Consider the following 17,072-nt stretch of genomic DNA (forward strand, 5'->3'; position numbering starts at 1 on the left):
ATCCTTCCCTCCCTCCCTCTTTGACTCCTATGCCCCTTCCCTAGGCCTCCCTTTCTATCTGACCTTAGCCTATCAGGTCTCATCTGGACTGGGTACATTGTCTTCCTCTGTGGCTTGACAAGAGGTGAGGATATCAAAGAGCCTGCCACTGAATTCCTGCCAGAGACAGCCCCTGCTCCCCTTACTAGGGAACCCACTTGGAGACTGAGTCTATGGGCTACATCTGAGCAGGGGTTTTAGATAGAGATAGGTAATCAACATTAAGAATAAGCACAGAGTTTGCAATCTGCTCTGCAGAATTTGCTACAGATACTTTTATGATTTTATAGTATAGCTATAGCTTTTCTGTATTTCAGGGCAATAAAAATATAATCATTTTTATTTTCTTTTTTTTTTTTTGAGGATCTCATGCACTATATTTTGATTTTATTCAACCTCCCTCTTTCAACTCTTCTCACAGGCAACTTCTTCATAGCTACTCAAATTTGTGCCCTATTGTTTAGAAATTCATCAATTTATGCTAACCATTGACTTTTCAGTTTGCTGTCATCCTACTGGAGCATAGTCTACATACTAGAGCCCCATCTACTTAAGGAAAATCCTCTGTCCATTGCTAACAACTACCAATAGCTGTTTGGTTAGAGATGAAACTTCACGTCCATCCCTCTATTATGAGATTTTTATCTCACTTGAGCTTGTACAGGTCTTATGTGTGTTATCACAACTGTTGTGAATTTATGTCAGCACCTTTCTTGCTGTGTCCAAAAAAACACCATTTTCTCACCACCTATGGCCGGTCTCTCGCTGACGAGTCAAAGATTGAGGAGAAGGAGATGCCACATCCAAAGGGACAAGAAGATCTCCCGGGAAGATGTCCATGACCAGGTACCTGCTCCCCAGGCCATGCTCCCCTTACAGGCCTATCTCTCCTGTATACTCTTGTTATTCTCCCTTATAACTCTGCTACCGTGAAGCTACTCCCTTAACTACCTCTGGAGAATTTTTGTTAGAGAAACCTATTTTGGACACAAGAAAGTCAGGGGAACAGGGAATTGCCCTCCCAAAGGGTGCCAGGAACCTTTGAGTATCCCAATCTATGCAGACTCTCTTGGTCTGGAGTGACCCTTCACCTGCTTCCCATGTTGGCAAGCAAGCAGGGATAAATTCTGCCTGTCTCGAAGACTTTGCCACCTCTGGGGGCTGTTGCTCTTTGAGTTGCAGAGTGGAAACGACAGGATACAGTATACTCAACCAGCAACAAAGCCCACAGAGATATGTTTCTCAGACCCTGGAATGAACAACAGAGGATGTTAGTAGGAGGTAAGTTTTGCTCCCACCTGCTTTGCTCAGTACCCGGCTGCTGACGTTCACATTTCTCAACAATTTCTTCCTTCTTCATAACCAGTCCTAGTCTACCGACACAACGTGAACCAAGAAATAAAAGTCACCAAGAAGGCCCGAGCCATACCTTCTTGGTTTTGATACAACCAGTACATGGCTGACCCCATAACAACTCACCTTGACTTCTGACAGTGCTCTTACTTAACCTCGTTCCCCAGCTGTTGTCAGCAGCTGATTGCATTAGCATCTCACTTCCTGAACGCTGTGGTAGCCCTCATCCACATAAACGTTACAAAATAATCCTCTTTTTAATTTATCGTTCCCCTCCACCCTCACAGGGCCTTCTTCTTCTTCCAGGTCCCGTCCTACATGTTCCTGTATCATCCTTGTCATTAAGCCAGTATGTATTAACCCTCCTTCACCCCTCTCTGCTTTTCTTTTGTTCAACAACAGCATCGATCCCTGCATTAACTCCTCCCTCCATGAATTTTGCACACACACCTCTGCTCCACAATAATTGTCCCACATGTCTACCCATATGAGTCTGAAGAAATCACCTGGAGGTGAGGAGGGATAGGAGAAAGAGAGAGATCTCCTGTTTGTTGGACTTGGTCTGGCCATATCAGCAGAAGCAACAGTGGGGCTTGATATAAACACTACACCTGACTGATGACTTCCAGGACATGCTTGACAAGGCCTTGATCTCCATCTTGGACAGCCTGTGGCAGATAACCTCCCTCATGGGGTTGCCTTGCAAAACAGGAGAGCTCTCAACCTGCTAACAAGTTGAGCAATGGGGAACTTGTGTTGTCCTGAGAGAGGAATGGTTTTGATGTTAGTGAACCAGGGCTAGTGGAACAAAACATACAGGTACTTAAGGAGCTCTGGTGAGATCTCCAAGCCCGCTACGCCCTGACTACATCCACACCATAGTATCTAAACCCTCTGGTAGCTTGGGTTTTCCCTTCCTTGGCCTTGTTCTGTCAATTAGGATGTTCCTCCTCCTGGCTTTCTGTTTCATCCAATTTCTAAGACAGGAAGTATGCAACACTGAGATAGTCACTACCAACCGGGTTCTGGTTCAGTACAAAACTATTCCCAACCTATAGGCTGACTACTATGATGATAAGTCCCCCTTTGTAAAATATAAAGGGGGAGATAGGGAGATTAAAAGCCCTGGGACAGAGGAGGAGCAGACCCAGAGTAAGAGTGGAGCTAAGGGGTGTCCAAACCCTGGAAATCTTGTCCTGAGAACAGCAGGAGTAGGATTACTCCACCCCCTGCCTGGGCCTACCTGTCCCGGACATAGTCCTCCCACTCCCCACCTCCCCTCAGGAGGTCACGTAGCCTGGTAGACCACATAAACTCTCTTTCCACTCATAAAGTCAGTTCTGGCAGCACCTGGAATTCCTCCTCATGCATGTGAGGCAGCCCTAGCATCCTGACCCCAGCCATAGATGTACACTCACTCTGAAAGCCCACATGCATTCCTCAAATGACTAAAGAGCCTATGTTCTCTCCAATATAACGAGATGTCTCACTGAAGCTGTCTCCTGAGAAGTGTCTTTCACCTCCAGCCGTGCCTGCCTCCCACTCCCCATCTCAGATTCCACAGGTTGAGATTGCCATCTATCTTGCCACAATAGGTGAGGAAGCAGAGCCTGAATGGTAGAATTCAAGGCTGTTCCCTACTTTTTCTTGTATCAGGTTCAGTGTGTCTGCCTTGATGATGAGATCTTTGATCCATTTGGAGTTGAGTTTTGTGCAGTACAATAAGTATGGATTTATTTACATTTTTTCTACATGCAGACATCATGTTTACATCATTTGTTGAAGATGCTTTCATTTGTTCAGTGTGTATTTCTGGCTTCTTTATCAAAAAATCAGGTGTCCATATGTGTGTGGATTTATGTCTGCATCTCCAGTTTTATTAATAAACATGTCTGTTTTTATGGCAATATCATGTGCTTCTTATTACTATATCTCTGTAATACAACCTGACATCAGGAACAGTGAAAACTGCTGAAGTGTTTTTGCTCTTCAGAATTATTTTAGATATCCTGGGTTTATTGTTTCTTCATATAATGTTGAAATGTTTCCTTTTAATGTGTGTGAAGTGCTGTGATGGAATTTTGAGCGTGATTGCACTGAATCTCTAGATTGCTTTTGTTCGGATGGCCCATTGATTCATGAGTATGGGAGATCTTTCCATCTTCTGATATCTTAAATTTCTTTCTTCAGAGCCTTGGAGATTTTAATTACACAGCTCTTTCACTTGCTTTGTTAGAATTACCCCAAGATTTTATTAGTTGAGGCCACTGGAAAGTATATTATTTACTGATATATCAGTCCATTTTTCATTTATATATTGAAGGGTTAACAATTTTTGTGAGTAAATTTTGCATCCAGCTACTTTGGTGAAAGTATTTATCATCTGCAAAAGTTCAACAGCGGAATTTTTAAAATTACTTATTTATACTATCATATCATCTTCAAATAATTATATTTTCACTTCTTACTTTAAAATTTGTATACCCTTAATCTTCCTCAGTTGTCCTATTGCTCTGCCTAAGACTTCAAGTACTTTAATATAGATATGGAGAGAATGGGCCATATTGTCTTGTTCCTGATCTTGGGTAGAGTTTTGAGATTTTCTTCCTGTGATTTGATGTTGGATATAGGATTGTGTACACGCTTTTACTATGTTTTGGTGTATTCCTCATATTTCCTGTGGACTTTCTTTTCAATTTAATTATGTATAATTATATATTAATTAATATTAATTAATAATCAAGACAAACCATTAAGATAATTAATATTAATTATATTTATTAGTAATTAATATTAATTATATAATTAATATATTACAATTTATTCACCTTGTATCCCTACTGCAGCTTCTCATTTATACCCTCCTAGTTCCACCCACCCTTCCTCTTCTCCCACGCCCTTTCCCTAGTCCCCCTGATAGGAGAGAACCTCCTCCCTTTCTAACTGACCCTAGCTTATCAGATCTCATCAAGACTGGCTGAATCATCGTTCTCTGTTGGTTGGCAAGGCTGCATTCCCCAGACAGAGGTGATCAAAGAGCTGGCCATTGAGTTCATGTCAAGGCAGCAACTGTATCCCTTACTAGGAAACCCACTTGGAAACTGAGCAGCCAATAGGCTTCCTTAGAACAGGGGGTCTATATCCTCTCCATGCATGGTCCTTGGTTGGAGTATCAGTCTCTGCAGGCAACCCAGGGCCCAGGTTTTTTGGCTCTATTGTTCTCATTGTGGAGGTCTTGTCCTCTCCAGGTCTTTCTATCTCCATCTTCTTCCATAAGGATTCGGCACGCAGCCCAAAGTATGGCTATTATTCTCAGTATCTCCTTCGATACCCTGGAGGGTAGAGCCTTTCAGAGGTCCTCTGTGGAAAGCTCCTGTCGTGTTTCCTGTCTTCTCCTACTTCTTATGTCTATACAGTTGGCCCTTCTGAATGAGGATTAAGCATATTTCCTAGGGTCCTCCTTGTTGTTTAGCATGTTTAGGATGATAGATTGTAGTATGTTTATCCTATATTATATGGCTAATATTCACTAATAAGTGAGTATGTATCATATGTGTCTTTCTGCCTCTGGGTTACCTCACTTGCGAAGATCTTTTCTAGTTCCCAACATTTGCCTGCAAATTTCATAATTTCCTTGTTTTTAATTGCTGAGTAGTATTCAATTGTGTAAATGTACCACACTTTCTGTATCTACTCCTCCATTGAGGAACATCTAGCTTGTTTCCAGATTCTGACTATTACTGATAAAGCTGCTATGAACATAGTTAAGCAAAGGTCCTTATTGAATAGTGGGACATCTTTTGGGTATATGCCTAGGAGTAGCATAGCTGGATCTTGAGGTAGCACTATTCCTAATTTTCTGGGAAAGCACCAGATTGATTTCCAAAGTGGTTGTACAAGGTTACATTCTCACCATCAATGGAGGAGGTTTTTCTCTTTCTCCACATTCTCTCTAAACTCACAACCCTTGAGTTTTTGATCTTAGACATTCTGATGGGTATGAGGTGGAATCTCAGGGTCATTTTGGTTTCCGTTTTCCAAATGACTAAGAACATTGAGAATTTAAGTGGGTTTTTTTTTTCCATTCAATATTCCTCTGTTGAGAATTCTTTGTTTAGCTCTGTACCCCAGTTTTTAATTGGATTACTTGATTTGTTGCTTTTTTAATTTCTTGAATTCTTTATATTTTCTGGATATTAGCCCTCTGTCAGATGTAGGATTGGTGAAGATCTTTTCCCAGTCTGTAGGCAGTTGTTTTGTTCTGATGACAGTGTCCTTTGCTTTACAGAAGCTTTTCAGTTTCATGAGCTCCTATTTACTGAGTGTTGACCTTAGAGCCTGTGCTGTTGGTGTTCTGTTAAGAAAGTTGTCTCCTGTGCTAATGAGTTCTAGGCTCTTCCCCACTTTTTCTTCTAACAGGTTCGGTGTGTCTGGTTTTATGTTGAGGTTTTTGATCCACTTGGACTTTACCTTTGTGCAGGTGATAAATATGGATCTATTTGCATTTTTCTACATGTAGACATTCAGTTAGGCCAGCAGCATTTGTTGAAGATGCTGTCTTTTTCCATTGAATGGTTTTAGCTTCGCTGTCAAAGATCAGGTGTCCATAAGTGTGTGGGTTTATTTCTGAGTTTTCCATTCTACTTCATTGCTCCCCCAGCCTGTTTCCCTGCCAGTACCATGCTGTTTTTATTACTGTTGCTCTAAAGTACAGCTTGAGATCAGGAATGAAGATGCCTCTAGCAGTCTTTTATTGTACAGTATTGTTTTAGCTATTTTGGGATTTTTGTTTTTCCTTATGAAATTGAGACTTGTTCTTTCAAGCTCTGTGAAAAATTTTGTTGGTATTTTGATGGGAATTTCATTGAATCTGTACATTGCTTTTGGTAGGATATCATGAAGGGGTATTAGATTTTGTCAAAGGCCTTTCTGCATCTAATGAGATGACCATGTGTTTTTTTTTTTTCTTTTTAGTGTGTTTATATGGTAGATTAAAATTACTAATTTTGTATGATGGACAATTTCTTCATCTCTGGGATAAAGCCTTCTTTATCATAATGGATGATCTTTTTAATGTGTTTTTGGACTTAATTTGCAAGCATTTTATGAAATATTTTTTCTATGTCCATAATGGACTTTTCACTGTAATTCTCTTAGCTGGGTCTTTATGTGGTTTGGGTTTCAGTGTAACTGTAGTCTTACTGTTCTTTCTATTTATATTTTGTCGAATAATTAAAGGGGAATTGGTGCTAACTTTTCCTTCAGTGTCTGATATAATTCTGTGCTAAAGTCAAGTGGCCCTGAGCTTCTTTTCATTTTGGAGACTTTCAATAACTGCTTCCATTTTACTAGGAGTAAATGTCTGTCTGATCTTGATTTAATTTCGGTAAGTGATATCTATTGAGAAAATTATCCTTCTAAATCTAAAGGAATTTATCAATTTGGTTGAGTACAGATTTTTGAAATATATCTTCTTGATTCTGTGCATTTCTTTGGTGTCTTTTATGTCCTTTTTGATTCTTATTTTGTTAATTTGAATATTCTCTCTCTCCTTTTTAGTTAGTTTAAACAAGCCTTGTCTACTGGTTGATTTTTCAAATAATCAACTCTTTGTTTCAGATTCTTTATATTGTTGTCTTTGCTTCTATTTTATTGATTTCAGACAGCATTTTGACCACTTCTCACTGTCTCCTCCTCTTGAGTGTGATTATTTCTTCTAGGTCTATAGATTTCAGGTGTGCTCTTAGGCGCTAGTGTGCTATCTCCCAGGCATTTTTATGTAAGCACTTAATGATATGAACCTGCCTCTTAGTCTGCTTTCACTATGCTCCATAAGTTTGGGTTGATTGCTGTATATTCATTTTCATTGAATTCTAGAATGTCTTTATTTTTTTTTTCTTTATTTTGTCTTGACCCATGTTAATTCAGTGGAGAGTTGTTCAGTGTCCATTAATTTGTACAATTCCTGTTTCTATTATTGCTGATATTCAGCTTTATGCAGCAGAAGTCTGATAGGATGCAGGGAGTTATTTCAGTTTTCTTCTATCTGTTGGAACTTGCACTGTGTCCAAGTGTCCAGCCAGTATCTGGTCAGCTTTAGCTCCATGAGGTACAAAGTAGGTTTTTTTTTTTTTTTTACTTATAAGTGTATTTATTTACTTTAATCACAGGTTTACACAGGTTTAATAACAGGTCATTCACTTGTATCCCAGCATTAGCCCCCTCCATCTTTCCCTCCCAATCCCACCCTCCTTCCCTCATCTCCTTCCTGTCCCCTTCCAAGTCCACTGATAGGGGAGGTCCTCCCTTTCCATCTGACCCTAGCTTATCAGGTATCTTCAGGACTGGCTGTAATGTCCTGTGGCCTAGCCAGGCTGTTACTCCCTCGGGGTGATGGGAAGCTCAATGAGCCAGTCATTGAGTTCATGTCAGAAATAATCTATGTTCCCCTTCCTAGGGTACCCAATTGGGTACTGAGCTACCATGGGCTACATCCGAGCAGGGGTTCTAGGTTATATCCACACATGGTCCTTGGTTGGAGAAACAGTCTCATAAAAGACCCCTGTGCCCAGATATATTTGGTCCTTTGGGGCTCCTGTCCCTCTAGGTCATACTAACTCCTACTTCTTTCATATGACTCCCTGCACTCTGCAGAAATTTTGGTTATGAGTCTCAGTATTTGCTTTGATACACCGCTAGGTAGAGTCTTTCAGAGGCCCTCTGCAGTAGGCTCCTTCCCTGTTACTTGTTTTCTCCTAAATCCAATGTTTATCTCCTTTGTCTTTCTAGGTGAGGATTGATCATCTTACCCCGGGTCCTCCTTCCTGTTTATCGAGAAGAAAGTTAATTTCTTTGGAGTTTTGGTAACATGTTCTGAAAAACACGGTAGGTGTATTTGATTTCTAATATCTGTTAGTTTCAGTATTTCTAAGTTTAGCCTTTGTCTGGATGACCTCTCCACTGGTGAAAGTTGGATATTGACATCTCCCACTCTTGGTGTGTGAAGGTCAATATGTGATTTAATCTCCAATACTGTTTCTTTTACAGGTAGGTGCCTTTGTGTTTGGGGCAGATAGGCTAGAATTGAAATGGTATCTTCATGATTTTTTTTTCTTTTGATATTGAGTATATAGTGACTTTCCAGGTCTCTTTTTATTAGTTTTGGTTTGAATTCTGTTTTGTTAATGATTAAAATTGTTTTTTCGGTCCATTTGCTTGGAATGGCTTTACCATACATTAACTCTGAATTAATATCAATTCTTGGTGCTGCAGTATGTTTCCTCGATGATGCAGAAGGATGGATCACGTTTTACATCCATTCTTAATCTTTGTCCTTTTTTTGGCAAAATGAGACGATTGATATTGAAAGTTATTAATGACTGATGATTGTTTGTTCCTGTTGTTTTCTTGGTGATGGCGGTAGAAGCGCGCGCGCGCGTGTGTGTGTGTGTGTGTGTGTGTGTGATATTCCGATTTCCTGAATGTTTTGTGTCATGTTTTGTGTCATTGATTTAACATTTACTTTAACCAATAAACACATTTCTTCTTTAGTATCTTTAAGACCTGGAATTCTCTGTTGGATCTCTTGTATTCTGTTGGTGAAACTTGCATTTGTAGCTCCTATTCAAATTCCAATTTTTTTTCATTTCCAGGATTTCTTCTGCTGTTGTGTTTTTTTTTTCTATTGATTCCATTTTCTTTCTTTTTTTTAAACTTATTTACTTTACATTCTGACTGTAGTTTTCCATCTATCTTTTTCTTCCAGTCTTCCACCCTTACTCTCCCACCAATCCCCTTCTCCCCCATTTTTCTTTAGAAAAGGTGAAGCCTCCTCCCATGGATATCAACCAAGACTGACATATTAAGGGAGCATCTTTTTCTACTGAGGCAGATGAGGCAGCCCAGTAGGGTGAAAGGGTCCCAAAGACATGCAACAGAGCCATACATAGCCACTGCTGATTTCATTTTAATTGTCAGGTTTTGAGAAGTTTTATTCATTTTTCTTCCATTGTTTGTGTTTTCTTTGATTTCTTTGAGGTGTTTATTCTTTTTTTTTTTTTATGCTAAGGACCTCTATAGGCTTTCTAAAATCTTTCTGTATGTGTGTGCTTGCTTTATCTGTATTGGTATACCATGTCTTGCTGTGGTAGGCTAGGTGGACTCAAGTGGAGACTTACTGCTCTGGCATTTATTGACTGTGTTTTTATCCTAGTATTCAGGTTTGGGATAATCAAAGATCTAAGTGCTGATTTCTGGTTTGTGTCTCTGTTGTGCAAGTGTTTTATTACTTGATTTCTATTTATTCTCTGAAATTTTGGAGAGTATAATGACTGTGTGTTGCCTAGTAAGAGCTTCTCATTGTTCCGGATAATTGTGGTTACTGGGGTTTCTCAGAATGTGTTTCTTGGAATTAGGGACCAACCATTTGGAATGGGGATAGGACAGGGGGTTGGAAGGGGTTCAACAGGAGAGAAGAAAGCAGATTGTTCTTATTTCATCTCCTTATTTGGGGTAAAACAGTAAGGTAGGTTAACCAGAGTATCTATTATATTCTGGACATGATACTGGAGGCAGGATGGATTTAGAGGAACAGAAGGAAAAGGAAAGATGCACGGAAAGATGCACAGAGAGCCTATCTGCTTCCCTGGCAGTAGTGATTGATGGAGTTTGGGACTGGGACAAAGCAACAAATAGAAAGAGGAAGGTTAGTGGGGGAAGGGGTATAGGATCCAGAGGAGACGTGGTCAGAGAAGGAAGGAAGGCTGCAGGAGGTGTTCTGCTGAAGATATAAGAATGAAACTGGGGAATTTCGTTTGGAAGGAGGAAGGAACAGCGTTTATTGTTTCTTTCTTTTGTTTGTTTGTTTTTGGCTTAACTGTTTCTCTGAACTGCTCAGATTTTCAAGAGTTATTTATTGGAAAGAAGAGGATACATTTTTAGCAAAATATTCTTTTCTAAACCCAAAGCGTATTGCATGTTTAGGCTGTATTCTCATTGCACAGTCGTTTGAATACAAAAGCCCTCAGTGCAGATGATGGATGGTGATCCTTCTCTTGTGGTAAAGTTGTAATCTGTTTCTTGTTCAAAGGGAATGCCAAGACCACTAATAAATCCCCTATCACTGGAGAAAAAGGCCTGTGGCATGTAGAAGGTTATACACAAAAGAATGGGTTCTTACTCTAAGCTTGCCAAAGGACAGGCCCCAAATCCCTTACCCATGAAGTGCTTCTGTGAGGTGTGAACCAGTTTCATTAGACAGTAAAACCTCATGTGAATTGATGGTAAATATTATAGTCTTGAATATAGTCACTTTATTGAAGACATATACTGATAATATTTATTAAATTGTTGGGAATTTACTGTATTTGATACTTCACAAACTTTAGTATATCTATATTAATTTATAAACTTAGTATATCCAATTAATGTTTAGTGTTAGTTACTTTTGAAAAATGAAAAACACATTTTGAAATATACCAGTATAAAGTGTTCCATGTAAATATTTGTATACTGGATGAATAATATTTATTTTTTAAAGTTTGCTCTCCTCATTGTTTATTATTCATTATGTCTATTTGAATGTTATACACATTCTATATACTATAGAGAAATTATACATCCTTTCAGAAATACAACCAAAACTACTCATACTTTAACATTTGTTTTTAACTTTTTATTGGTTCTTTGTGAATTTCACATCATTCATCCGAACCCCACTCATTTCTTCTTCTCCTCATACTGACCCTCCACCCTTGCAACCTTTCCCTCAACAGAGAAAAAGAAATCTCATTGTGGAAGCTGTAGTGTGTTTCACAGTATTCCCTTTTGTACACATTTCTTTGCTTGCAAATGTTCATTGCAATGACTCATTGGTCTTGTATGAGGCTTCTAGGTTCTGTTACTCTATCAATACTGGAACCTTCCTGGGACTCCTCTCAGATATCCTATTGTTGCTCTGTGTCATGGAGATCCTGTAGTCTTGGGTGTGTCAATGGGGTTGGCATGGACCAATTCAAAGCTTTGGATCTGGGAATGAGAGATATCTGAGCTGGTCAGTCCTCCATCTTTCCTGCTCTAATGTCTCTTGGAGTCAGCTCACCTCCAACCCCTTCAGTCATGGCAAGCTTTACCTTGTTGCCTGGATGAGGTGCAGAGTCCCCTCTCCTAACTGTGGGGGGTACCTGAGCAGGTGAAGGACAGGATAGCTCTCCTACTCTCATACCCTCAGCCAATGCTCCTGCCTGATGTAGGTGGCAAGAGACTAGAATATGGAAAAACATCTCCCCTTGCTCATGTTGTAGCAAGACATACAAGAGGCAGAGCCAGCTCTCTCAAGCCTTCAGGGCCTGTTCACTTGCAACATCCAAATCCAGGGATAGTTCCACTGTCTGCCCACGTGGGATACAGGACCCGCTCATCAGATGCTGCGGTAGTTAGGGACAGGACCAGCTCTCCTGCTCTTCTTTCATGACCCCATCAGGCCAATTCTACTGTGCTGCTCAGGTGAGATACAAGGCCTGCTCTCCTAAGTATTACAGCAGGTGAGAGGCATGACCAGGTCTTCTGTTTGAACGACCTAGGGGTCAGCTGTCCTGCCTGATATGTGATAAGTGGCACAGGAAGTGGCATCTCTCCCTCACCCGTGTCAGCACATGGCATATAAGTGGCAGGACAAGCTCTCTTACACAGGTGTGATCATGTCCCACCACAAGGGTTAGCTCTACTGTGCTGCACAGGTGAGCTCTACTGTGCTGCACCAGGGCCTGCTCTCCCACATGCTGGTGAATGAAGGGAAGGGCTTGCTCTCTTGCTCTCCTGACCCGAGGGCCAGGCTTACCACCTGCCTCAGGTGGTGAGAGGCCAGGGGGAAGAAAGGTATCTCTCCCTTGTGTATGTCACCACATGGGAGAGGAGTGGTAGGGCCAGCTCACCTGCAATTTCAGCAACTGCTGTGTGCTCCCCCGAGTACTAGAGCTCAGAGGCATCAGCGCACTTTTTAGCTCTTCTGCTCGTATGCCTCTGGGACAAGCTCTCCCACAATGCCCAGGCGAGGGGTGGGGCAGTTCTGTACAGCCTAAGACATCAACATGTCCGGGGGTGGGGGGGGCACTACCGGGCCTTTTGTGATAATAGACCTTTGCTGCCACAGGGCCACAGATCCAGGTATGCCCCCCATCCCCACCCCAGTGGCAGCACAGGCCAGGACCAAAGTCTTTGGTGCCATAACCTGCTACACACAATAGGCTGTTCCTCGCTACCCTCAAGTCTCCAGTTCTACCTGGTCAAACCCTTCTGTTTATCTTTCTCTTTCACTAATCCACCACTTACTTGTTTCTCTTAGTGGTATTCAGGGTCTCTGAGTACTTGGGATCGTATCAGGAGTGGCCTCAGGCATCATGGCACCTGGGCAGGGGACATCTCAAGCACGGTTGCCCAGCTGTGCTATGCCAAACTGCTGTTCATCTCTGGCCAGTTACCTCTATGAGCCCTGTGGAGCCAGGCTGCTGTTCATATCAAACTTGTTTCTCACTTGGCTTGCCTGAGTGCCTCCTGGCAGAGGTCTTTTGTCTCAGGATCACTATTATCTCAGTCCCAGGGTCAAAGGGGAGGTCATTCTAGTCTCTGGCTTACTTCCCAAACCGGTTGTCCCTCTGGGCCTGCCTGGTGGTGGTCTCAGGCTTCCTTTTTTCAGGTGATATTAGGCCACTAATCATTTAAATGTTCATAGGTCCGAACACTGAGCCTCTCACCTCTCTGCTACGCCACCTACTGACATACATATGGCACAGCAGCCACATCCACAATATTTCTAGGGCAGAACCTTAATACTTTTTTTTTTAATTCTTTATTAACTACACTTTATTCACTTTGTATCCCCCCCTGTGGTTCCCTCCTTCTTCCTGTCCCAATCCCTCCCTTTCTCCACCTTCTGCATGCATGCCCCTCCCCAAGTACAATGATAGGGGAGGTCTTCTTTTCCTTCCTTCTGATCCTAGTCAATTAGGTCTCATCAGGAGTGGCTGGATTGTCTTCTTGTGGCCTGGGAATGCTGCTTCCCCCTCAGGGGGAGGTAATTAAAGAGCAGGCCAATCAGTTCATGTCAGAGACAGTCCCTGTTCCTATTACAATGGAACCCACTTGGATATTGAACTGCCATGGCTACATCTGTGCAGGGGTCTTAGGTTATCTCCATGCATAGTCCTTGGTTGGAGTATCAGTCTCAGGAAAGGGCCCTGTGCTCAGATTTTTTGGTTCTGTTGTTCTTTTAACTGAGAATTTTATATATTTATTATGTTCTTTTCAGATATGTGTACATACCTTTTATATAAAATATATATTATATATATATTGAGTATATCAAGTTCATATATAGAAACTTTCACAATGTGGTCTTAGAAGGTGGAAATAGAATAGAACTTATCAATAGTTAGGGTTGGGTAGAGAGTTTTTTGTTGTTGTTGTTGTTAAAGAACCCAAATTTTAATGAGATCAGAAGAATAAGTTTAAGAGTTTCTGAATATTTGATAACATGGTGACAAAACTAAGTAACTACTGCATCCATTATTGAAGTATACAAGATCCTTCAGAACTGTTACAATAGCATATTATCTGAGGAAGTGATATCTGAAATATATCATTCAAGAAATTTTAGACTCTGTATCACAAGAATAAGTGTCTCGAATTTCTCATCTTTTATTAAAGTGTATTGTTAAAAATAAAACTGACACGTTTAAATTCTCTCTCTAGCATTTCTTCTTAATGTTTTAAATTTATTTTTGAAGTTATAATATAATCACATCATTTCTTCATTTTTTTTCCTCCATCCAAACTCTCCATATACTTCTCCTTGCTCTCTCTAAAATTTATGGTCTTCTTATATTTTTATTGTAATTATATTCACATATGTATGGATTCATTTATTCAGTCTGTGAAATATATTGGCACACACACACACACACACACATACACACACACACACATGCTCAGTCTGTATAATGTTATTCACATGTATGGGTTCAGTGCTGAACATTTGGTGTTGGTAACCAATGACATTCTCTTTCCTGGGGAAGACTATTTCACCCACCCTCAGCATTCCTTAGTTACCTGTAGTTTTTATTATGTAAGTTTGAGGGCATATGAGCTTTTCCCCATCCACTGAGGGATGTCTTTTGCTTTTGCCCAATTTATTTTTATTTTTAATATTTCTTGAAAAATAGAAATATTCTAGAACCATGACAAATTTCATGTTGTTTTTTATACGTAATAGATGTATGTCAGTTGCCCATTAAAAAGAAGAGTCTTGTAAAACAATCATCCATAAAAGTTGATTAGTATTTTAGATCAACAACCATTATTTTTTCCTTTCTCTTTTTTTACAATTATTTTTATTTTTGCTATTTATTCACTTTTTTGTTTATTAATTAATTCATTAATTTATTTTTTATTTAACTTTTATTAATTACACTTTATTCATTTTGTATCCCCCCATAAGCCCCTCCCTCCTCCCCTCCCAATCCCACCCTCCCTCCCGTTTCTGCATGCATGCCCTTCCCCAAGTCCACTAATAGGGGAGGTTCTCCTCTCCTTCTTTCTGATCTTATTCTATCAGTTCTAATCAGGAGTGGCTCCATTGTCATCTTCTGTGGCCTGGTAAGGCTGCTCCCCCCTCAGGAGGAGGTGATCAAAGAGCAGACCAATCAGATTATGTCAGAGCCAGTCCCTCTTCCCATTACTATGTAACCCATTTGGACACTAAACTGCCCTGGGCTACATCTGTGCAGGGGTTCTAGGTTATCTCCATAAATAGTCTCTGGGAAGTTCCCTATGTTCAAATTTTCTTGTTCTGTTGCTCTTCTTGTGGAGTTCCTGTCCTCTCCAGCTCTTGCTATTTCTAGTCCTATTTTTTTAATTTTTATTTTATTTAAGTTTATTTTCTTTACATCACAGAAGTGCCCCCTTCCTCTTCTCCTCTCAGTGCCTCCTCCCACTTCTTCCCTCTTCCCTTCTCTCTTTCACCCCAGAAAAGGGGAGCCTTCTCCCCCTGTATCAACCCTCCCCAGCACATCAAATCACATCAGGACTGAGCATATCCTCATCCACTGAGGCCAGGTAAGGCATCCTTGCCAGGGGAAAGTGATCCAAAAACAGGCAATAGAGCCCCCCTTCCACTCCAGGCAACCCACATGAAAAGCAAGCCACCCATCAGCCTCATATATGCAGGGGGCCTAAGTCCAGACCATGAATGATCCTTAGTTGGTGTCTCAGCCTCTGTAAGCCCCTGGGTTAGTTGTCTCTGTTGGTGTTCTTATGGGGATCCTGTTTCCCTAAGGTCCTTCCATCTTTTCTTCCAACACTACCACAGGACCCTTGGAGCTCTGCCTTACACGTGGCTGCAAATCCCAGCATCTGTCTCAATCAGCTGCTGGGTGGAGCCTTTTATTCCAGTTGTAACCCAGTCCCTCATTTCCTCTCTGTCCCACCCTCCCTCCTCCATCCTCCTCTACCAGGTACACTGATAAGGGAAGTCCTCTTCTGCAACTGTCTGTCCCTAGCCTATCAGGTCCAGTCAGGGGTACCTGGATCTTCTTCCTCTGTGGGCTGGCTAGATCACCCCACCAGGAAGAAGTGATCAAGGAGCAGGCAACCGAGTTCATGTCAGAGACAGTCTCTTCTCCCCTTACAAGAGAACACACAGAAACTGAGCTGTCTATGGGCTGTGTCTGAGCAGGAGATAGTCTTTGGTTGATGCAACAGTCTCTTCAGTCCCCACTGGGTCCAGCTATTTTTGGCTTTGTTGTTCTCCTTGTGGGGCTCCTGTCCCACCTGGGTATTTCTGTCTCCTTCTTCTTTCATAAGACTACCTGTGCTCTGCCCAAAGTTTGGCTGTGAGTCTATGAATCTGCTTCAATCTCCTGCTAGGTGGAGTCTTTTAGTGGGCATCTGTGGTGGGCTCCCATCCTGTTCCCTCTCTTCTAGTGCTTTAGGGTTACCTACCTTGTATTCCCTCTGAATGAGAATTTAGCATCTTCTGTAGGATCCTCTTTTATGTTTAACTTCTTTAGGTCTGTAGATTTTAGTATGTTTATCCTATCCTATATGGCTAATATCAACTTAAAGGTGAGAATATACCATGTGTGTCTTTCTGTTTCTGGGTTACCTAACTCAGGATGATATTTTCTAGTTCCATCCATTTGCCTGCAAATTTCATGCTTTCTTGTTTTTAATAGCTGAGTAGTATTCCATTGTGTAACTGTACCACAGTTTCTTCAGTTGAGGCACACGTAGGCTGTTTCTGGATTTTGGCTATTATGAAGAAAGTTGCTATGATTCCATTTCACACCCATCAGAATGGCTAAGATTAAAAACTCAATGTTTTATGTATATATAATATATTATATTTTATGTTATGTGTTATGTATTATATATCATATTAGATTATATATGCTATAGATAATGTATAATGATATCCCATATATAGTTAAATGAACAATATCACATATTAATAATGGATACATTAATCATATTTTTAACATTTTTAACATTTTTAGTATATGTACCACAACATTATTTTGTTAGATTTTCATTTTCTAATGAGAGAAAGAAAAAGTGAATATGAATATCTTGAGAGCAGAGATAATCTTGGAAGAGATGAGATAAGGAAAACCATAATCAGAATATCT

At 40.7% G+C, this 17,072-nt stretch overlaps 1 pseudogene; it reads right to left on the bottom strand.

Annotated features, from left to right (window-relative positions):
* Positions 1-13,086: 13,086 nt before the first annotated feature.
* On the bottom strand, positions 13,087-13,212 carry LOC129667618 (small nucleolar RNA SNORA17; annotated as a pseudogene).
* Positions 13,213-17,072: the final 3,860 nt, after the last annotated feature.

Source organism: Psammomys obesus, unplaced genomic scaffold (genome assembly GCF_907164565.1).
Source record: "Psammomys obesus unplaced genomic scaffold, mPsaObe1.curated_primary_1811, whole genome shotgun sequence".
In the NCBI taxonomy this organism is placed as follows: Eukaryota; Metazoa; Chordata; class Mammalia; order Rodentia; family Muridae; genus Psammomys; species Psammomys obesus.